At 45.4% G+C, this 24,655-nt stretch overlaps 1 protein-coding gene and 1 long non-coding RNA gene across 2 annotated transcripts in view; one reads left to right on the top strand and one right to left on the bottom strand.

Annotated features, from left to right (window-relative positions):
• LOC119502680 (serine/threonine-protein kinase BRSK2-like) overlaps positions 1-24,655 on the bottom strand; it is a 136,211-nt gene that overhangs the window by 93,594 nt on the left and 17,962 nt on the right.
• The window catches only part of LOC119502782, a 3,345-nt gene continuing 2,909 nt past the window's right edge, over positions 24,220-24,655 (top strand). Inside the window, exon 1 of the long non-coding RNA XR_005210169.1 lies at positions 24,220-24,230. This is a non-coding gene — a long non-coding RNA (uncharacterized LOC119502782). The remainder of the gene's footprint in view (positions 24,231-24,655) is intronic.

Raw genomic sequence — 24,655 nt, 5'->3', positions numbered from 1 at the left:
CCAGATACTGACATTTGTGTTCTCTGCATTGAAACGGCCCCGATGGAGCTGACCATGGATGGATAAAGAGAACGGAGCTGACGGGAGAGCTAGAGACCACTTTGGAGAAGTTAGAGGAAGTAGAAACGTCCGCTTTTCAAAATAAGGTGTTAACAAAGGGAACTGTATTTACTAAATACATCTATGGAAATCAGACTGATGGATTATATTCACCAGAAGTATAAAACATTACATGTCCCTTATAGATTAAAAAGAAAATACCACTAATCTTTTACAAAGTAAAAGTCCCTAGAAGTGATGCTGATTCAGCTTTTCCCCGTCCTCTAGTGTTATAATATTAGCATCCTGCAGGCGCAGCAGTGTTAAACATTCCTGCAGATTTAGGAAAAAGAAGCCATTTCCTGTCATTCTTGTTCCTCATCAGTTTTGAAAAACCTGATTATCTATCGGAGGGATGGCGAGGAACGGACGCGTGCTGGCGTTTAGTTAGAAGATGTGGCGATAACAACTGGTGTCTTATCTCAGACACCAATCAGACGCAGGAGGAGGCAGACATGGACCGGCTACCAGTGGAATGACATTTAGAGAAACGACATGGAGAGATAAGACATCACTACATATTAGATTATGTGTTGGTGTGTGTTTGTTTTCTACTAAAAACACTTTCAGAACGTCAGAGAGCTATTTTTATCCTTTCTGCTAAATGTCTCAATCAAATGTAATGTGGAGAGACTGACATTTAAAGGCCCGTGTAGAAGCAGACGCAGCTCAGACCATGTGGCTCTGCTCGCTGTGTTTTATTGGACACACTGTGGAAGACAATGAGACGCGGCAGTAACATGAAGACAACCAATCAGAGAGCTCCATGGAGACTCTTAAAATCAAGGGTTGAACACGGTGTTGTCATGAGACTAAAATTCTGACTTCGATACGAGACGATACCTCGGAAAAATCCTAAACATCAGGAGGAGTAATAGAATAATAAATAACAGCACATGGAACTTTAAATCATCTTTTATTCATTAAAAATGTTAAAATGTATTCATTAAAAATATGAAATGGTATGCAGTAATCTTCTCTATGTTTATGTATATTTAAATTCTTAATTGGAACGACTGTAATTCCCCCGGGGATCAATAGTCTTTCTGATTCTGACGTCACTCATGAAACAGCGTTCAGTTCAGGTGGAGAGCGGTACTGCAGCACGGGAGACGTTACAGAGACACGCGGTAAAACTAGAATGGCACTCGGAGAGCGCTGTTACTTCTTTGTTTTCTTTAATGGAGTTCAGCTGATAGAGACACCAGCTCAGAGCGGGACTGTGGTTCATGACCTGTTTTAAACTTCTCTTGTTGACGCCATCCTTCTGGTCATCACTACACCACCAGCAGCAAAGTTAGAACTTCCTAATGTCCTGATGGCGTCCTCTGGTATTAAAACACAGTCATTCTTAAAGTACCGGTAATAATAATAAAACAGGCTATCGTACCGTTTTTAATGTCAGGGTATCGTGATGCCTTTCTAGTATCTGTATATTGTGCAACACTAGCTGAATGATAACGTTTCAGGTTGTTTTCTCTAAACAGCAGCCAACGCCAAAACCTCAGCCAATCTCAGCTCAGACTGGGATGAAGCCCCCCCAATAAAACACCAGTACACCAGCTCAACACACCCAGGCCTCGCTGTCTCTGCTCTGACTGGCTCTAACAACGTCTTGATTCGGCAGCTAATGGAGCCTGCACTGGGTTCAGCTCCACAACATTCATCTTAACCTACTTCTCCAGCTAAATAATCTACATAAACCCCCCCCCCCCCCCCCGATCTCCACGGAGACGGATGGCAGAAGACAAATCACCGCCCCGAGGCTGACGGGGAATCTGTGTGTTTGTCTGTTTCTGTTTTTTGGAGTTGAATGCTCCCGAGGCTCGCCGTACATCAAAGAGCTCCTGGTTCGCTACACGGAGGGGGGGGGGGTTAAATGTTGGATGATTCTCCGGGTCGTCGTTTAGACTCATGGCGGCGATGACACAAATCACTACGGCCATTTCAAATTAGCAACCCCCGCTCCCCCCCCCCCCCCCCTGTCGTCTCCACGCTGCTGAAGGTTAGATAAGAGAGGATGTGTTCCTCGTACAGCAGAGAGACGATCTGCACTCACTGCTGCTGCTTCAGCACCACGGACAGCTCCTACAGTACTACAGTACTAGTACTACTGTACTAGTACTGTAGTACTAGTACTACTACTACTATAGTACTGCATCTACTGTAGCACCACGGACAGCTCCTACAGTACTACAGTACTAGTACTACTGTACTAGTACAGTAGTACTAGTACTACTACTACTACTATAGTACTGCATCTACTGTAGCACCACGGACAGCTCCTACAGTACTACAGTACTAGTACTGTAGTACTGTACTACTGCTACTACTACTACTGTAGTACTACATCTACTACTACTGTAGTACTACATCTACTACTACATCTACTACTACTGTAGTACTACATCTACTACTACTGTAGTACTACATCTACTACTACATCTACTACTACTGTAGTACTACATCTACTACTACATCTACTACTACTGTAGTACTACATCTACTACTACTGTAGTACTACATCTACTGTAGCACCACGGACAGCTCCTCCTCCACTGCAGGTACACTGACTAAACTATCTACAAACTACTACTAGTACTACTAGTATTACTACATCTACACGTGCTACTGCTGCTGCTATTACTACTACTACAAATGCCTCTACTACTAGTGGTTATACTTGTTCAGTTACCATTACTTCAACTATTACATTAGCTAGTATTTAAACAGTTGCTATAAGTAAAATATTACTACTGTTGTCAACTATACTGCAGTATTAAAACTACTGATACTGCTGTCAGTATTAATGTCTTTACATTAATACTGACAGCAGTATCAGTAGTTTTACAGCAGCTGTTGAAATATTCAGATACAATTACAGCTAGTACTGCTGATGATACCACTTGTATTAGTACTACTACCACTACTACTGGGGATGATACATTGTGTAACTAATACTACTGCTGAATATATTTACTGCTATCACCACTAACGTCAAAACTGCTACTACTACTGATACTACTACTGCTGTCTCTACTACTACTGTAGTACTGTACAGGTAGTACTGTAGTGCTGTACAGGTAGTACTGTAGTACTGGAGGTAGTACTGTAGTACTGAAGGTAGGACTGTAGTACTGGAGGTAGTACTGTAGTACTGGAGGTAGTACTGTAGTACTGAAGGTAGTACTGTAGTACTGTAGAGGTAGTACTGCTGATGAGGAGTCAACCTGCTGTCAGAGAAGCTTCTTTATTAAATATCAGATATGAGATATGAGGTCTGATGTGACGGAGGATTGTTGGTCTCTGACCACAGACAACCGGCTGGAAACCTGATACAACCATTCATACTCATATTATATCTACTATTCATTTATCAACATGAAGGTTGGTAGACTCTGAACCTCAGTCTGGGTTTCAGCTTCGCCGTCTGACGGTGAATTAAATGAGAGTTTATCGACCTTTACTCACACCTATCTGTTCTACATGAACCTTAAAGGGAGATCAGTCCAGTATTTAATCCTCTTATCAACATGGGAGTGGACAAATATGCTGCTTTATGTAAATGTATGTATATATTTATTACTGGAAATCAATTAACAACACAAATCAATAACAGATATTGATCCAGAAACCCTCACAGGTATTCATCAGGTTTTATAGTTTACTATGATACCAGGATCTTCACTCTAGCTTTAACACTGAGCCGCTACAACCTAAAAATCACAAGATGCGTTAATCCGTTAAAGAAATTAGTGGCGTTAAAATGAATTTGTGTTAACGTGTTATTATCACGTTAACTTTGACAGCTCTAGTTTCTGCTAAAGTTTTATGCAAATCCATCCAACAGATGAGGAGATAGTTCAGTCTGGACCAAAGTGGTGGACTGAACAGCTGAGATGTCAAATGACCTCCAACTGTGGCGCCTGCACGGATAAAAACATCAACCTGGTCTCCTGCAGTCTCTTCTTATCATTCTCAAAGCAACACGTGTCTCAGTGTGTCTCAGTGTGTCTCGGTGTGTCATGGTGTGTCTCGGTGTGTCTCAGTGTGTCTCAGTGTGTCTCAGTTTGTCTCAGGGTGTCTCAGTGTGTCTCAGTTTGTCTCAGTGTGTCTCAGTGTGTCTCAGTTTGTCTCAGGGTGTCTCAGTGTGTCTCAGGTTGTCTCAGTGTGTCTCGGTGTGTCTCAGGTTGTCTCAGTGTGTCTCAGTTTGTCTCAGTGTGTCTCAGTTTGTCTCAATGTGCAGTACGTGATGCTGCTGAGTGAGCTGAGCTGAGTCTCTGTGGGTCGAGGCCAGACCTCCGCAAGGCTCCCAGCTGCAATCAAAGGCCTCCGCACGCCGCTGCTCACCGGCCACCTGACTGACGGCGAGAAGCCCGCTGACGGCGAGGAGCCCGCTGACTGACGGCGAGGAGCCCGCTGACGGCGAAGAGCCCGCTGACTGACAGCGAGGAGCCCGCTGATGGCGAGAAGCCCGCGAGACAGTCTGAACACACAGACACCGCCATGCCTACAGCTGAGCATCACTTCATCAGTCCTCCGCTGACACAACCAGGCTTCTACTGACAGAGATGACGTCTAACTGCAGGAAACTGGGCCGCGGCCTCGTCCGCCGCTAATCCACGTTACGTTAGTCTGCTCAAAGAGCTGCTTCCATCATCATCAATATAAAAAAAGAGCCCAAAGCCGGAGCCTCTCTCTTTGTCTTTGGGGGATGAAATGCCTCCAAAATACACGACACATTTTCTGTCTTTGTCTCCTCATCAGATCCGTCATGTTCCAGATAAATCCCTCTTCTCTTCTCTCCGTGTTCCAATAACATACCGACTCTCACAACAACAAAGGGATTCCCCAAAGTCTGAAATCTGCAGGAGCTGATGGAAAAGTGGAGCACGGGTTCATCCGCAGAGTGATGGAGGGGTTTATGAGAATGGGGGTTTAGGATTGGGGGGCTGGAGCTGCTACAGACGTGCAGCATCTGTGTGGTGGTGGTGATGGGGGGGGGGGTTAAGCTGTCGGTGCTCTATATCCCTCCACAACTGGAGCGGCGGGTGGAAAGAAAAGAGATGCGGGGGGGGAGAAGTTGATCCCACTTCAATCCTTTCAGCACATGAGTGGAAACCAAAGCAAATCCCCAAAAGAACAAAAGATCCTCCACTCTGGCCTTCATATCCCCCCCCACCCCCAACACTGCTGTACACAGGCGTCAGATACTGTATACCCCCCCCCCCCCATCCCCCCCAAAGTAATCTCAGGAAAGCCGGCAGCAGATTTGAGTCTGAGATTGAGCCGTCTGTCTGAGTCTGCCTGAATCTTCAGGTATCACAGCGAGAGACAACTTTCATTTAAACACACAGAAATCACAACAAACACAATCATCGGACTACTTTCTCACATATGTCGGCCTTTCTTCAGCCTTTTCATTGACATTTTTCAGACTTTTACGGACATATATACGGCCATTTTTTCAGATATTTTATCCTCATTTTTTGGACATATGTCAGACTTTTTGTCTGCTTTTCTTCGGCCTTTTTTTTACACATTTTTCCAGACATTTTTTCGGAAATTTTTCGGCCTAACCACATTATGTCAGGTTGCATTAGGATCTATATCTCTATCAATCTTAGGAAATATGTGTCAAAATAGTATTATAAATTGAATATTGTGGTGCTGCAGAGACGTATCATATTCTACAGACTTCAGAAAACATCATAGTTTGGTACAGATCCCTCTAAAAACCACACCATAATCATTTTAATATGGTTTTCAATCAAAACGAGAATAATGATGTAAAAACGATCAATCCCTTTTTATATCGCAAATCATATCGCCATTACAATATCAGTCAAAATAATCGCAATACCATATTGTTTCTAAATGGTGCAGCCGTAGTGAGCATTCCTTCACAACTCTGGATAACTGACAGTTTGATGCTCTGATTGAGAGACATGTTTCAGTCAACACCATGAGGCTCCATACTCACCGCTGCTCGGGGTTTATTTACTGTCTGAGCTGGACTCCTGCAGTCTTACATTTAGGACTAGAATATGTGGTGACTCAGGATTGAGCTTTAAGAGCAGCTGACTGACTGTAGTGACGCTCACAGAGACTCAGACTCCACAGACTCGTATTAATGAGTCGGTACGCTGTTAGTCTGACGTGAACTGACAGCTCCAGAGCTTCCACTCACTCGTCTGTCCACGTCTCAAAACGCAGCGCCCTCGTTGCTGACGTCAAGACACGACGTCAGCGTCCCGTCTCCATCCATGAAGAAGAAGTGGAATAATAATAAAGAGCAGCTGGAGGCTGAGAGATGCAGCAGTGCCGGTGTTCCTGTTTAGCTCTCTTTTAACTCTCCGGGGGGGGGCGATCAAGGGGTGAGCGCTAGCTGGGAGCTACAAGGCCTCCTCCACACACCCTGCAGCAGACTGATGCAACCCCCCCCGCTGAGCAAGAGCCAACAGCCTGCAACCAGCAGCTACTAAACACAGAGAGGTACGCTGCAACCAGCAGCTGCTAAACACAGAGAGGTACGCTGCAACCAGCAGCTGCTAAACACAGAGAGGTACGCTGCAACCAGCAACAACTAAACACAGAGAGGTACGCTGCAACCAGCAGCAACTAAACACAGAGAGGTACGCTGCAACCAGCAGCTACTAAACACAGAGAGGTACGCTGCAACCAGCAGCTGCTAAACACAGAGAGGTACGCTGCAACCAGCAGCTGCTAAACACAGAGAGGTACGCTGCAACCAGCAGCTACTAAACACAGAGAGGTACGCTGCAACCAGCAGCTACTAAACACAGAGAGGTACGCTGCAACCAGCAGCTGCTAAACACAGAGAGGTACGCTGCAACCAGCAGCTGCTAAACACAGAGAGGTACGCTGCAACCAGCAGCTACTAAACACAGAGAGGTACGCTGCAACCAGCAGCAACTAAACACAGAGAGGTACGCTGCAACCAGCAGCAACTAAACACAGAGAGGTACGCTGCAACCAGCAGCAACTAAACACAGAGAGGTACGCTGCAACCAGCAGCAACTAAACACAGAGAGGTACGCTGCAACCAGCAGCTGCTAAACACAGAGAGGTACGCTGCAACCAGCAGCTGCTAAACACAGAGAGGTACGCTGCAACCAGCAGCTACTAAACACAGAGAGGTACGCTGCAACCAGCAGCTACTAAACACAGAGAGGTACGCTGCAACCAGCAACAACTAAACACAGAGAGGTACGCTGCAACCAGCAGCTGCTAAACACAGAGAGGTACGCTGCAACCAGCAGCTACTAAACACAGAGAGGTACGCTGCAACCAGCAGCTGCTAAACACAGAGAGGTACGCTGCAACCAGCAGCTACTAAACACAGAGAGGTACGCTGCAACCAGCAGCTGCTAAACACAGAGAGGTACGCTGCAACCAGCAGCTGCTAAACACAGAGAGGTACGCTGCAACCAGCAGCTACTAAACACAGAGAGGTACGCTGCAACCAGCAGCTGCTAAACACAGAGAGGTACGCTGCAACCAGCAGCTGCTAAACACAGAGAGGTACGCTGCAACCAGCAGCTACTAAACACAGAGAGGTACGCTGCAACCAGCAGCAACTAAACACAGAGAGGTACGCTGCAACCAGCAGCAACTAAACACAGAGAGGTACGCTGCAACCAGCAGCAACTAAACACAGAGAGGTACGCTGCAACCAGCAGCAACTAAACACAGAGAGGTACGCTGCAACCAGCAGCTGCTAAACACAGAGAGGTACGCTGCAACCAGCAGCTGCTAAACACAGAGAGGTACGCTGCAACCAGCAGCTACTAAACACAGAGAGGTTACGCTGCAACCAGCAGCTACTAAACACAGAGAGGTACGCTGCAACCAGCAGCAACTAAACACAGAGAGGTACGCTGCAACCAGCAGCTACTAAACACAGAGAGGTACGCTGCAACCAGCAGCTGCTAAACACAGAGAGGTACGCTGCAACCAGCAGCTACTAAACACAGAGAGGTACGCTGCAACCAGCAGCTGCTAAAACACAGAGAGGTACGCTGCAACCAGCAGCTACTAAACACAGAGAGGTACGCTGCAACCAGCAGCAACTAAACACAGAGAGGTACGCTGCAACCAGCAGCTGCTAAACACAGAGAGGTACGCTGCAACCAGCAGCTGCTAAACACAGAGAGGTACGCTGCAACCAGCAGCTACTAAACACAGAGAGGTACGCTGCAACCAGCAGCAACTAAACACAGAGAGGTACGCTGCAACCAGCAGCTACTAAACACAGAGAGGTACGCTGCAACCAGCAGCAACTAAACACAGGGAGGTACGCTGCAACCAGCAGCTACTAAACACAGAGAGGTACGCTGCAACCAGCAGCTGCTAAACACAGAGAGGTACGCTGCAACCAGCAGCTACTAAACACAGAGAGGTACGCTGCAACCAGCAGCTGCTAAACACAGAGAGGTACGCTGCAACCAGCAGCTGCTAAACACAGAGAGGTACGCTGCAACCAGCAGCTACTAAACACAGAGAGGTACGCTGCAACCAGCAGCTACTAAACACAGAGAGGTACGCTGCAACCAGCAGCTGCTAAACACAGAGAGGTACGCTGCAACCAGCAGCTGCTAAACACAGAGAGGTACGCTGCAACCAGCAGCTACTAAACACAGAGAGGTACGCTGCAACCAGCAGCAACTAAACACAGAGAGGTACGCTGCAACCAGCAGCAACTAAACACAGAGAGGTACGCTGCAACCAGCAGCAACTAAACACAGAGAGGTACGCTGCAACCAGCAGCAACTAAACACAGAGAGGTACGCTGCAACCAGCAGCTGCTAAACACAGAGAGGTACGCTGCAACCAGCAGCTGCTAAACACAGAGAGGTACGCTGCAACCAGCAGCTACTAAACACAGAGAGGTACGCTGCAACCAGCAGCTACTAAACACAGAGAGGTACGCTGCAACCAGCAGCAACTAAACACAGAGAGGTACGCTGCAACCAGCAGCTACTAAACACAGAGAGGTACGCTGCAACCAGCAGCTGCTAAACACAGAGAGGTACGCTGCAACCAGCAGCTACTAAACACAGAGAGGTACGCTGCAACCAGCAGCTGCTAAACACAGAGAGGTACGCTGCAACCAGCAGCTACTAAACACAGAGAGGTACGCTGCAACCAGCAGCAACTAAACACAGAGAGGTACGCTGCAACCAGCAGCTGCTAAACACAGAGAGGTACGCTGCAACCAGCAGCTGCTAAACACAGAGAGGTACGCTGCAACCAGCAGCTACTAAACACAGAGAGGTACGTTGCAACCAGCAGCAACTAAACACAGAGAGGTACGCTGCAACCAGCAGCTACTAAACACAGAGAGGTACGCTGCAACCAGCAGCAACTAAACACAGGGAGGTACGCTGCAACCAGCAGCTACTAAACACAGAGAGGTACGCTGCAACCAGCAGCTACTAAACACAGAGAGGTACGCTGCAACCAGCAGCAACTAAACACAGAGAGGTACGCTGCAACCAGCAGCTGCTAAACACAGAGAGGTACGCTGCAACCAGCAGCTACTAAACACAGAGAGGTACGCTGCAACCAGCAGCAACTAAACACAGAGAGGTACGCTGCAACCAGCAGCTGCTAAACACAGAGAGGTACGCTGCAACCAGCAGCTACTAAACACAGAGAGGTACGCTGCAACCAGCAGCTACTAAACACAGAGAGGTATGCTGCAACCAGCAGCAACTAAACACAGGGAGGTACGCTGCAACCAGCAGCTACTAAACACAGAGAGGTGCAACCAGCGTTTATTTCTGCCTTTCTTCAGCCTTTTTTCAGACATTTTCCCAGAATTTTTTGGGACATTTTGTTTTAGATTTTTTAATGTTTTTTAGACATATGTTGGTTTCTTCTTCTGCCTTTCTGAGGCCTTGTTTTGGACATTTTTCGGCCTTTTTCAGACATTTTTCAGGAAATATTACAGACATTTTGGGGATTCTTTTCAGACATATGTCAGACTTTTCTTCTGCCTTTTTTGGCCTATTTTTCGGTCATTTTTGTTTATTTTTCGAAAAAAAAATGTGGACATTTTTGTGATATTTTTTGTGTCCGGTTGCATTAGGAAACTGTGGAAGTTCACGAGTCATTGACTTTTCATTCAAAGTACACAGGAAGGATTCAGTGCTCTTCGGTTCTTCCCGTAAGTCTTTCAGCCAGTCTCCAGTAGTGGCGCTAAGGGGATTGTAATTAGTAAAAGAATGAGCTGAAAACGTTTATTTAGACTATGATGCAGGTTATTCTGCCATAAAAGGAAAGTCTGGTGTACCCTGAAGATGAAATCATCAAAAACAATATTACATGCAGGTGCTTCAGTGAGCTGAAGGCCTCACTGTTACTGACTATACAGATTAAACAAACGTAGACGTTGACTGTGTTTTATACAGTCGGAAGCTGCACAGAAAATAATTCAAATATGCTGTAAAACACAGAAAGTCATCGCCAGAAGCTCCGTGCCCGTCTGATCTGGAAATGGAAGTCCTCCTCTGGAAAGGAAGACTCACTCATCCATAGACTTTAATATCATTAAAATAACATTCAAATCCCTCGTCGGTAACCACTTGCAGTCCGATCCAGCCGTAATGGAAGGGTCATTTATTGTTCTCATCTAAAGCAGAGCTGTGATATCGTCTTATTGAAAATCTCTTTTATTGCTGCCTAAAGCAGTCGAGTCTCGCAGAGCCCCAATATGTGCGAGCAGAACCAGAGGCGACGAGGCCGTGATGAATATCTCTCTGCTAATATCTGAGCCATTTTCAATACTACATCTGTGCAGTATGGAGATAAAAACCACAATAAACAGGACAGTGATATAAACCTGCTTTACATCAGCATCTGGGATTTAAATGAGGAGAACATGCAGGATGCAGCAGCAGCAGCTGCAGGGAAGAGACGCTCTCTGAGAACATGCTATCATTTATTCATTACAGATGTGTGACCAGAGGGCGGCAGGGATAATGATGAAGGCTGCAGCACCACAATAAAATAACAATGTGATATTAAAGGAGACAAAAGGATTTTCAATGAAGGAGGACTTCAGCATTCTGGTAAATATGTTTGTTTGGTGTCTCAACAACAATTAGAGGAGAACGTCAATGTTAATTCAATCTCAGTACAATATTTACAATATATGGCCAAAAGTAGTGCGGGAGGGGAATGTTTTAGTTTTTTTTAACGATTTCTAAACAGACGTTTTAATACCAGAATCAATATATCTGCTTCATCTGAGTCTATGTGGAGGTAGAAGGAAGTTACCGCTTTTATTGTTGTCGTCTGAGTAACGTGACGTCATATCCGTTCCGTATCCGTCAACCAAAACAAACCACAGTGAGACATTTTATCGGATTTTCGGCCTATTTTCGGACATTTTTTGGACATTTTTCAGGACACATTTTAGTTTTTTTTTGTTTTCAGACATTTTTAAGATTTTTTATTCGGACATATGTCAGACGTTTCTTCAGCTTTTTTCAGACTTTTTTTTCTTGGAAATTTTGCAGCATTTCTGCAGACATTTTTTTGTTGTAATTTTTCAGATTTTTTTGGGACTTATTTTCCGGACCTTTTTCGGACATTTTTCGTAAGGTTTTTGAACATATGTTGGACTTTTCTTCTGCCTTTTTCGGCCTATTTTCGTACATTTTTTGGAAATTTTTCAGAATTTCTTTTGGTTGTTTTTCAGACATTTTTTTCAGACATATTTTCGGACATTTTTAAAACATTTTTTGGATTCTTTTTGGACATATGTCAGACTTTTCTTCTTCCAAAAGAACAAAGTATAAACCGTTGGAGGGTCAGCGTGGATACGACCTGCACCCTCACATGTTAAATCCAGCGTGGTAAACACTACACATCCAGTAAAGATGGAAACACATTGACAGGAAAAGCAGAGCTAGACAGAGCAGAGCTAAAGCTGCATGCTAACTCCGTCACGGACAGGAAACGTTATGGTATGGCGGTAATGTTGCGGTCAAGCCGGCCGTCGCTCTCATCTCCGTGGCCTAGAACGAACAAAAGAACACTATATGTGTCCATAGACTTTTGGCTCTATTGTGGAGCAGGAAAACTGGAATATCCATCGTTAAATACACTAATTTATACCAAACATAATGGGACCTTATTCACCTCCACCTCTCCTCCAATCACTGATTCCTGACTGGATCTAGAAGAACCACAGCTTCACCGTTAGTATCTGTACATACAGTATGACCAGCAGCCGATGAAGAGTGTGTAGAATCACTGTTAGTATCTGTACATACAGTATGACCAGCAGCCGATGAAGAGTGTGTAGAATCCCCGTCAGCCTCTCGGTGTGTATCGACATGTTTGCTCTGAGCATCTCCAGCTGTGAGGAGATGAAGGAACTCACCAGGGAGGTAAACTCATCTCACCAGAAGCCTGCAGGCGGCTAACTGTCCATTAGCTTCTTCTTCCCACTTCCTCTCGCTCCGTCAGCACTTTCCTTCAATACCATACAGCACATTTACTGCTGATACACCACCGACTACTGTCCAGATTCACCTCCGTCCTCCTCCTACAATCCAACCGGTTCACTTCTCTCAAATATTCTATTATTATTACTTCTAATATCCATCCATCCATCCATCTTCAACCTCTTATCCGGGGTCGGGTCGCCGGGGCAACAGCTCCAGCAGGGGACCCCAACCTTCCCTTTCCCGGGCCACATTAACCAGCCCTGACTGGGGGATCCCGAGGCGTTCCCAGGCCAGTGTGGAGATATAATCTCTCCACCTAGTCCTGGGTCTTCCCCTTGGCCTCCTCCCAGCTGGTCGTGCCTGGAACACCTCCCTAGGGAGGCGTCCAGGGGGCATCCGTGCTAGATGCCCGAACCCCCTCAACTGGCTCCTTTCGACGCAAAGAAGCAGCGTCTCTACTCCGAGTCCCTCACGGATGACTGAGCTTCTCACCCTATCTCTAAGGGAGACGCCAGCCACCCTCCTGAGGAAACCCATTTCGGCCGCTTGTACTCGCGATCTCGTTCTTTCGGTCATGATTTTAATATATTTATCACTATTTGTTCATTTCCTGTGAAGACGGAACTTTATTTTGAAAAGACTGGAGCAGAAATTGACGCTGGGCATTGGTGGGAAAACGCACGACAAATGAGAAATAAGTAAGATATCATACGAACCGTTCTACAGGGCGTATTTTATATTTAATTTGAAGAACTTGTTGTAAATGTGGTATTTCTTAAAGACAGCGAGAGTCAGCCCACTCATCCTCATCAATGACCCGGTTTAATGGATTTACATTTAATAATCGTCACACTCACATCGACGTGAGCTTTGTGTATAAAACGGTGGGTTCAGTGAGGTGTGACCTGTGAAGAGCTCTAATTAAATCAGACTGAGATGAACATAATCACCATCTCAGTGTTTATAATGTGTAATGTGTAAATTAGACCACGTAGGAATCAGTGTCTCGGACGTCCTTTTGTTCTCTTCTCCGCCCGCCGCCACTATAAAAAGGTCGATAGGTTGATAGTCACGCCTTCACAGGTGTTTCCAGAGTGACAGCAGGAAGTGAACCGGCCTCTCTGATCGACGCTTTAATGAAACCTTTATCTCTCCGCTCTGTTGGATGGATTAACGTCGCCTCTAATGGCCGCTCCTAAATCACCGCCATCAGAGAGGACCGACCGAGCCACGGGGGACAACCACAGATCACATGCTGACTCTGCTACATGGTTCTCACACTCTCCGCTAATGTCACATTCACACCGGTGTGTCTGAAGTGAAGCAAATTTAATTACAATAAACAGATCGAAATGATGCTGAAATAACTACATAATGATGCCGACTAGTAAAAAGTCTGAATTCATGTTTTGTCAGGTCTGTTACCATGACGACGAGCAAACGACTTTTAAAACGCTTGTTTCCTGAATGGAGTCTGGTTCCATCATTAACAGGCTATGCAGCTGCTCCAAGATAACGTCATCTAGGCATAAGTACGGCAGCGACGTTGTTGTAAACGGATCAAAATGATGCTGAAATAACTATATGCTGATGCTGATTAGTAAAAAGTCTGAACTCATGCTTTGTCAGGTCTGTTACCATGACGACAAGCAGACAACTTTTAAAATGCTTGTTTTCTGAATGGAGTCTGGATGGATCAGAGCCAGGCTCTGCAGCTGCTCCATCAACACTCAACATGACGTCATCTAGAGACGTTGTTGTTGTCTATACGCATACATATATATAACATTTCTGTATATAAAGTTACTCCACAATAGGGCTGCACGGTGGAGCAGTGGTTAGCACTGGCGCCTAACAGCTAGAGGGTCACAGGTTGCTTGGGGCCCTTCTGTGTGGAGTTTGCTTGTTCTCCCCGTGTTAGCGTGGGTTTTCTCCGGGTACTCCGGTTTCCTCCCACAGTCCAAAGACATGCAGGTTAGGTTAATTGTTGACTCTAAATTGCCCGTAGGTGTGAATGTGAGTGTGAATGGTTGTCTGTCTCTATGTGTCAGCCCTGCGTTGTACCAGGGTGTACCCCGCCTTCGCCCAATGTCGGCTGGGATCGGCTCCACCACTAACGGGATAAGCGGTTGCAGATGGATGGATGTTTGGACTAATTAACCGTTTAACCACTAACCGACATTAACCGATTACTTAGCAGCAAACGGTTAAAACTGTGTTAAAACACTTGCTAACGTCACACCGCGCTGACAGGCCGTATGTGTGTGTGACTACTGCGAGCATGAAGCCACCAGCAACGTTACAGCTGCAAACGTAGCACAAACACACACACACACACGGTCTGTCGGACACTCACTAACGTTACGCCGGGCCGGCGCACAGCTGACAACCACGCAGATGATGATTTAACCTGTTTGGGCGGCTTGTTAGGCACTAGAAATAGCACCGCTGCATGCAACGTCCTGTTGCATTCAGCAAATAACGTCCCATGGTCTGCAGTGTTATCGAATGACAATACTTAAAGTAGTAGCAGGAACAGATGAATGGATTTTTGGACGGGCCGGTTGTCGTTGAGCTGTTGCTGCTCGTCATGAAGCCATTAACACTTCTACCCCTCAACTCTAACTACAGCTTACTACCAGCTGAAGACCCATAAAGCTCCCAGTACCCGCTGGATGTGACAGCTGGGAGCTGCTCCGTCTACGCTCCGGGATTATCAATCTGTTACACCAGAAATAAATGGCTCCAAAATAACTGTAACTGTAAACAAGCAGACAAATATTCATCTACTCAGGATGCTGCCAAACACAGATCCTCTTACTCTGACGGAGAGCGAACGGCAGACGGCGGGAAGCCTGACACACACACACAAATCCTATTATGTGTGTGTGTGTGAGCTTCTGTCAGATGACCCACTGCAGCTCGCCTGTTAGCTGGAGAACACTGCGAAGCCACGAACCATCACACACTTTAACTTCAGTCTATCTGTTCTAAATGAACCTTAAAGGGAGATTTGTCAAGTATTTAACACTCTTATCAACATGGGAGTGGACAAATATGCTGCTTTATGTAAATGTATGTATATATTTATTACTGTAAATCAATTAACAACACAGATCAATGACAGATATTGATCCAGAAACCCTCACAGGTACTGCATTTAGCATAAAACAATATGCTCCAATCATAACATGGCAAACTGCAGCCCAACAGGCAACAACAGCTGTCAGTGTGTCAGTGTGCTGACTTGACTATGACTTGCCCCAAACTGCATGTGATTATCATAAAGTGGGCATGTCTGTAAAGGGGAGACTCGTGGGTACCCAGAGAACCCATTTACATTCACTGATCTGGAGGTCAGAGGTCAAAAAAATTATAATTCTTTCGGACATTTATTTTTTATTTTTTCGGACGTTTGTTGTATATTTTTTTTTAATTTTTTGGGATATTTTTCAGATTTTTTTTTACGTCATTTTTGACATTTTTTCAGAAATGTTTTCGTAATTTTTTTTATATTTTTCGAACATTTGTTTTTTTTACTTTTTTCGGCCATTTGTCGGATATATTTGGACATTTTTCAGACATTTTTTTCGTATTTTTTGGACATTTTTCTGAGATGTTTTTTGTACTTTTTTTGGACACTTTCGAACATTTTTCAGATTTCTTTTTTTACTTTTGTCGGACATTTTTTCTTACATTTTTTTTTCTTTATGGAAAAAAAGAAAAATTTAAGTTAACTTTGACAGCTTTTTCTTTTCTTTCTTCACTAGCCATGTAAACAGCTTGTCTTACTCAGAAGAAGAAGAAGAGGAAGAAGAAGAAGAAGAAGAAGAAGAAGAAGAAGAAGAAGAAGAAGAAGGTTCAGGTTAGTTACGTCCCAACATGAAGTTCTGTCTGTGGTTAATATCTCCAACATGGTGACGCATCTGTCTCTCTCTTTGAGGGACGACCCGTTTCTGAATCTCTCATCAGGACTGACGGTGAGGACGGAGGCAGACCGATGAGGAAGCCAGCAGCTCTCATCCCTCAGAAAACACTCGCTGCTTCATCCTCACATCCATCGCCCCACCACACCCTGATGAATACACCGGTCCCGAGACATCCCTCCATCACTAACCTCCCCGTCTTTCTTTATCAATCTGCTATCCATACCGGTCCTGAGACATCCCTCCATCACTAACCCGCCGTCTCTCTTTATCAATCTGCTATCCATACCGGTCCTGAGACATCCCTCCATCACTAACCCGCCGTCTCTCTTTATCAATCTGCTATCCATACCGGTCCTGAGACATCCCTCCATCACTAACCCGCCGTCTCTCTTTATCAATCTGCTATCCATACCGGTCCTGAGACATCCCTCCATCACTAACCCGCCGTCTCTCTTTATCAATCTGCTATCCATACCGGTCCTGAGACATCCCTCCATCACTAACCCGCCGTCTCTCTTTATCAATCTGCTATCCATACCGGTCCTGAGACGTCCCTCCATCACTAACCTGCTATCCTCGCCATCTGCAGTTCCCTCACTCCTCAATGTCTTTAACGTCCATCCATCTCTTCCTTCAGCTCAAAGCCACACAGCGTCAGAAACACAGAGAAGACGTAACACAGAGAGGACGTGGTGGAGCGTCACTGTCCACAACAGAGAGGACGTGGTGGAGCGTCACTGTCCACAACAGAGAGGACGTGGTGGAGCGTCACTGTCCACAACAGAGAGGACGTGGTGGAGTGTCACTGTCCACAACTGAGAGGACGTGGTGGAGTGTCACTGTCCACAACAGAGAGGACGTGGTGGAGCGTCACTGTCCACAACAGAGAGGACGTGGTGGAGCGTCACTGTCCACAACAGAGAGGACGTGGTGGAGCGTCACTGTCCACAACAGAGAGGACGTGGTGGAGTGTCACTGTCCACAACTGAGAGGACGTGGTGGAGTGTCACTGTCCACAACAGAGAGGACGTGGTGGAGCGTCACTGTCCACAACAGAGAGGACGTGGTGGAGCGTCACTGTCCACAACAGAGAGGACGTGGTGGAGCGTCACTGTCCACAACAGAGAGGACGTGGTGGAGTGTCACTGTCCACAACTGAGAGGACGTGGTGGAGTGTCACTGTCCACAACAGAGAGGACGTGGTGGAGCGTCACTGTCCACAACAGAGAGGACGTGGTGGAGCGTCACTGTCCACAACAGAGAGGACGTGGTGGAGCGTCACTGTCCACAACAGAGAGGACGTGGTGGAGTGTCACTGTCCACAACTGAGAGGACGTGGTGGAGTGTCACTGTCCACAACAGAGAGGACGTGGTGGAGCGTCACTGTCCACAACAGAGAGGACGTGGTGGAGCGTCACTGTCCACAACAGAGAGGACGTGGTGGAGCGTCACTGTCCACAACAGAGAGGACGTGGTAGAGTGTCACTGTCCACAACTGAGAGGACGTGGTGGAGAGTATGGTTACGTACGGTCTGAGCCTCAGATGTCAGAGTGAACGCCTCGTTAACCCGCTACACAACAGCTGTTCATTTTCATCAAGACTTTCTTTATTCTATATGCTTCTATTGTTATGTCATAGTATACATATTATAAATATGCATCACATATTATAAATATGCATACTATAAATATGCATATTATAAATATGCTTACTATCATAACTACTTACTTACTTACTTATTTATTATTACATTTTTTGTAATTTTTCTGACTTTTTTTGGACATTTCTCATACTTTTTTTTCAAAGTTTTTTTGGACCGTTTTCGGAAATATTATTTCAGTCATTTTACAGACTTTTTTCAGATATTTTTCAGACATTTATCGTAATGTTTAGACATTTTTCTGAGTTTTTTCACATTTTTTTTTTACATTTTTTCAGACATTTTTTTACATTTATTTTTTAAATTTTTGAGTTTTTTTGGACATTTTCTGATTTTTTTTGGCAATTTTTTAGACATTTTGTGAATTTCTTTTGAAAATTTCAATACATTTTTTGAACATTGAGTTTTTTCGGACATTTGTCAGACATTGTTTGGACTTTTTTCTTTCCCCCAAAAGGGAGCGCAGCCTCGGAGATGACGCCATGCTGGTCTGGTCTACAGCCTGGAGACATAAAGTCATAATGGTCTGGTCTACAGCCTGGAGACATAAAGCGTTTTAGGATTTATTGTTGGTGCAACCAGCTACACAGCAACTCTTCACTATTATTACTGTTAGAGGATTGTTTAAAGTAGAAGTTTGGAGACATGTTTCAACTTCTTCTGTTGACTCTGTTACCATCGACGAGGGACACGGGGCTGGGAGAAGACGTACTGCCGGTCTATGAGGGACACGGGGCTGGGAGAAGACGTACTGCTGGTCTATGAGGGACACGGGGCTGGGAGAAGACGTACTGCTGGTCTATGAGGGACACGGGGCTGGGAGAAGACGTACTGCTGGTCTATGAGGGACACGGGGCTGGGAGAAGACGTACTGCCGGTCTATGAGGGACACGGGGCTGGGAGATGACGTACTGCCGGTCTATGAGGGACACGGGTCTGGGAGATGACGTACTGCTGGTCTATGAGGGACACGGGGCTGGGAGAAGACGTACTGCCGGTCTATGAGGGACACGGGGCTGGGAGAAGACGTACTGCCGGTCTATGAGGGACACGGGGCTGGGAGAAGACGTACTGCCGGTCTATGAGGGACACGGGGCTGGGAGATGACGTACTGCCGGTCTATGAGGGACACGGGGCTGGGAGATGACGTACTGCTGGTCTATGAGGGACACGGGGCTGGGAGAAGACGTACTGCCGGTCTATGAGGGACACGGGGCTGGGAGAAGACGTACTGCTGGTCTATGAGGGACACGGGGCTGGGAGATGACGTACTGCCGGTCTATGAGGGACACGGGTCTGGGAGATGACGTACTGCCGGTCTATGAGGGACACGGGGCTGGGAGAAGACGTACTGCCGGTCTATGAGGGACACGGGTCTGGGAGATGACGTACTGCCGGTCTACGAGGGACACGGGTCTGGGAGATGACGTACTGCTGGTCTATGGGGGACACGGGTCTGGGAGATGACGTACTGCCGGTCTATGAGGGACACGGGGCTGGGAGATGACGTACTGCTGGTCTATGGGGGACACGGGTCTGGGAGATGACGTACTGCCGGTCTATGAGGGACACGGGTCTGGGAGAAGACGTACTGCCGGTCTATGAGGGACACGGGGCTGGGAGAAGACGTACTGCTGGTCTATGAGGGACACGGGTCTGGGAGATGACGTACTGCCGGTCTATGGGGGACACGGGGCTGGGAGATGACGTACTGCTGGTCTATGAGGGACACGGGTCTGGGAGATGACGTACTGCCGGTCTATGGGGGACACGGGGCTGGGAGAAGACGTACTGCCGGTCTATGAGGGACACGGGTCTGGGAGAAGACGTACTGCCGGTCTATGAGGGACACGGGTCTGGGAGAAGACGTACTGCTGGTCTATGAGGGACACGGGTCTGGGAGAAGACGTACTGCTGGTCTATGAGGGACACGGGGCTGGGAGATGACGTACTGCCGGTCTATGAGGGACACAGGTCTGGGAGAAGACGTACTGCCGGTCTGATGTGTATCTATGTTTTCTTATCAGATGACAGAACTATGCGTCCCGTGGTTCCCCTCTCTTCCTCGTTGGTGTTGACAGCGTGGCAGAGATCCTCTCAGGAAACAAAAGGACTCTGAATTGAAGCTACTTGAGTCCATTGAGGACGTTGGAGAGTCTCTCTTTGTGTAACCTAAAACCAAACAGCAGCGACTTAATCACAGCTCCACTTCCACGTTCAAAGGCCCGTATTGTGGGACAGATAGGACGCCGGCCAATTAGGCCCGACCTCCCATCGAGGGGCATCAATGGACCACAAGGAGCCGTCTCTTAGCCTCCAGTAACTGAGGCTGGACTGAGAGCAGACAGCAGCTGGCAGAGAGAGGACGAGTCTGAGGACAGATGGACAGCACACAAATAAACAGTTGTTCAACATCAACACGGCGGAGGAGGACGCCACTAAATACTGTCATCAGTTAAGATGATGACGATGAAGGGCTGTCACCATGTCGCATCTTTACTACATGATGATCAGAAGAATTCACAATAACGATATTATCCCAGTATCTATAGAAAATCAGAATACATAACTTTGTTTATTGTGCATTTTGTCAGTTTTTTGGCAAATGAATTATTAAAATAAAATACGAGAGGTGGAGAGAGAGTCTGTAACCATGACTGTACAAAAGCGTGATTTAAGAGGCGCAGGATTATTTACATTAATTAATATTATCCTTTGTGTATTCTTATCATGATATCAATTAGGGCAATAGTCAATTGATTAAAATAGTTAATTGCAATTAATCTCAAATGAATCGCACATTTTTTATCTGCTCAAAATGTACCTTGGGTTAGGGTTAACGCTTTCTTTTGACGTTTTTCAGACTTATTTTGGAATTTTTTTGAATATCTTTTGGATATTTTTCAGACATTTTTTCTGACAGTTTTTCAGACTTTTTTAGGCATTTGTCGGACTTTTTTCTAAATTTCCGGTCTTTTTTTTTTTTTTTTTTTCGGACATTTGTCAGGCATTTTTGGAAATTTTTTTAATAACTTTTTTTTTACATTTTTGAAAAACTTTTGGACATTTATCAGACTTTTTATTTTTTTATTTATTTTTTAAATATTTTAATCGATTGCCAGCGCTAATTAATATTTCTGCTGCTGCAGGAATTGCATGCTGGGATGCAGGAAGCAGCATCGTGTGATTGGCCAGTGATATGTGTGCGTGATGCTTTTAATCCTCCAGCTGTTGTTCAAACACACACACACACACACACACACACACACACACACACACACTGTGTGTCACTGTCAGACACGTTCAGTATGAAGCTATTGTCACATCCTGGCATCTGATTGGCTGAGCCACAGTGCCAATCAAGCCTTAATGAATAATTAGGACCAATTACAAAAGATTACATCATCGACCGGATCGGCTTTCAGACTTGGACGCCGGCCAAGTCTTCATCACAAAGCTGTCATCTGTTCTCTTCCTCTTCCTCCTCTTCTTCCTCTTCTTCCTCTTCTTCCTCTTTACTCCGTTTATCATCTGCTCTTTGCTCATCTTCCTCCTCAGAACTCTTCTTCTTTCTGCAAGCTTTCTGTTTTCATCCTCCCTCCCTCCTCTTCATCCCTCACTCCATCCCTCCTCTCCTCCTCTTCATCCCTCCCTCCCTCCCTCCTTTTCATCCCTCCCTCCCTCCCTCCTCTCCTTCTCTTCATCCCCTCCCCCCTTGGCTTTTATTCATCCTCCATCACAGCTGCCCCTCCCCCTCTCACTCTCTCTTTCACGCCATCCGCCTCGCCGCCCCGCCCACCAGCCTCTCCACTTCCAGTTCAGCTCGCAGCGCTGTCTTTGTCTGGCCGGCTGAGTGTGAGTGTGTATGTGTGTGTGTGTGTGTGTGTGTGTGTGTGTTGTATTCTTCCTCCTCAGAGAGTAGAGGAGCTGACCTGCTCCTGCTGACCCCGCCCCCCCGACATCGGTCCGTTTTCATCACACTTAAAACGTATATTAATAAGAAGTGAAAGTCAATAGTTGGTTCCACGTCAACATCAGCGTCCGGCAGCAGAGCTACATCAACCAGACGCCAGTAAAACGTCCTCCTACAGAGAGACGTACAAAAGTAAAACTACATTATTTATATTCTATTGTCATATGAAATGTTTCTACTGAAATGTCCTTTGTTGAACAATAAAATTATGATTAATATGCACACTATTATAACTATTTACATATTTATTTATTACATCTTTTGAAATGTTTTGAGAGAGCTTTTTCAGAGAATTGTGGGACTTTTTGGACATTTTTCAGACTTTTTTTCAAACCTTTTCGGATATTTTCAGTTGTCAGACTTTTTTTGGACATTTTTTTTCGGACGTTTGTCAGATATGTGGGACATTTTTTTGACTTTTTTCAGATATTTTACAAATTTGTTGGACTTTTTTTCCAAACATTTTTGGTCCATTTTCGGATATCTTTCAGACTTTTTTCAGACCTTTTTTTTTTACTTTTTTCAGACATTTTCGTACCTTTTTTTCGAACATTTTTTGGACCTTTTTTGGATATCTTTCATATATTTATATTTTTCAGACATTTTTCATACTTTTTATTTTAATTTTTCATACTTTTTTCGGACATTTGTCAGACTTCTTTGGTCACTTTTTTTTAAACTTTTTTTCCAACAGACTGTGGTAAATTTTTACCTTGTCCTCCTTCTGATCCAATAGTGCAGGTGACGGAGGTGTGGGTGACGATGAAGAGTCAAATCAAACCAGCAATTTAATCAAATCCAGCTTGTATCAGACCCCACCTTCATCACTTTACAGACGCTCTAACGGACATCTCACTGTGTCTTTAAAAACGTTATCATTTCTGTTTCCACGGCAACAGTCCCTGACATATGGGAGACAGTGGTTTCATTTGTTGTCGACGGCCGACTGTGTGTTGAGCCCATTTCACACGGCGAACCCTGCAGCCCAGCGGCATTGTGGGAGTCTGCCTGGGGGGTTTAGCCTGAAGGATGAAGGCTGCATCGGCAGGGTCAAGCAAAGGGACTTGACTTGGTTTTGGTGAGTCTCTAGTTTTCTGTTAGAGTCAGTCTCTAGTTTGTACTCGAGTAAAAGTCTGCGTTCATCCATGATAACACACTCTCTCTCAGGGTGGTGTCGGGCCATCTGTCGGTGGTGTAATGAGGGTCGTGACCTCCTGTCACCCCCCCTCCTCCTCCATTACCAAGCTAACATTTTCACAACAACAGGGATCTGGACTCTAACTGACAGAAAAACAACCGGCCTCCAAATGAAGAATCAACACAGTTGTGGATTTTTCAGACATTTTTTTTTTTAACTTTTTTTGGACATTTTTCTGCATTTATGGGATATTTTTTGGACATTTTTTGGACATTTTTTGGACATTTTTCAAACATTTTTCAGACATTTATGGACATTTTTCAGTTATTTTTTGTTAACTCATTTTCACTAAATAATATAAACAAACATATAAAACTAAAGCTCATCAGGTGTTGAGGTCTGTACAGTTTTTACTCTTCTCAGTCAACAGCTCGACCAAACCTCAGCTGCTCTTTTTGTTTTGTTGAAACCAGCAGAGTGTCCTCCACACTGGACGGAGGGATTAGTGGCAGATTAAGGCCAGTCCAACAGGGGTGGTGGTTCTGGGGCCCGACCACCACCCAACACTCCCGTTGTCTCCTCATACAGGACCGAGGATCCACCAGGACTAACACTGATCCCTCTTCCTCCTCTTAGAGAGATTTTACCATTTCAGAATGGATTTGTCAAATATTTAATCTTATCAACATGGGAGTGGACAAATATGCTGCTTTATGTAAATGTATGTATATATTTATTATTATAAATCAATGAACAACACAAAACAATGACAGATATTGTCCAGAAACCCTCACAGGTACTGCATTTAACATTAAAAAGTTTTTTCTAGTTTCATATGATACCAGTATTTTCACTCCAGCTGTTAAACTGAACCGCTACAACCTAAAAATCATTAGTTGCGTTAACGCGTCAATCCACGCATTAGATCCTGATATTGTTTGTGTATGAGTTGACATGTTTGGCCGGAGCGCAGTGCTGAAGGAAAGGTCAGAGAGGTCACCAAACACATTAGGATCCATCCTCTGGGGACCACCGAGAGACCTCGCCAGACTCTGCCGCCGCCGCCGCTAGCAGCTAAGAATGATCTTCATCATCTAATAATTTAACATGGTATAATTAATTTCACCACTCATCTATAACCTCTAGTCATTTACACCTGCAATATAACACACACTGGTAACCATAGCAACGCAGTGTAATGTACATATACTGTACAGTATTGCAGTGTGTGTGTGTGTGTGTGTGTGTGTGTGTGTGTGTGTGTGTGTGTGTGATTACTGCGGAGAGGCTGCAGCCGGTCTCTCTGCTGTATTGCAGCACTGCAGCCTAACAGTCCTCACACACACTGCAGGTCACAGAGAGATGGAGAAAAC

The sequence above is a fragment of the Sebastes umbrosus genome, chromosome 2 (assembly GCF_015220745.1).
Source record: "Sebastes umbrosus isolate fSebUmb1 chromosome 2, fSebUmb1.pri, whole genome shotgun sequence".
Taxonomy (NCBI): Eukaryota; Metazoa; Chordata; class Actinopteri; order Perciformes; family Sebastidae; genus Sebastes; species Sebastes umbrosus.
Note: the sequence above shows the minus strand (reverse complement) of the source record. Positions and strands in the feature narration are given on the sequence as shown.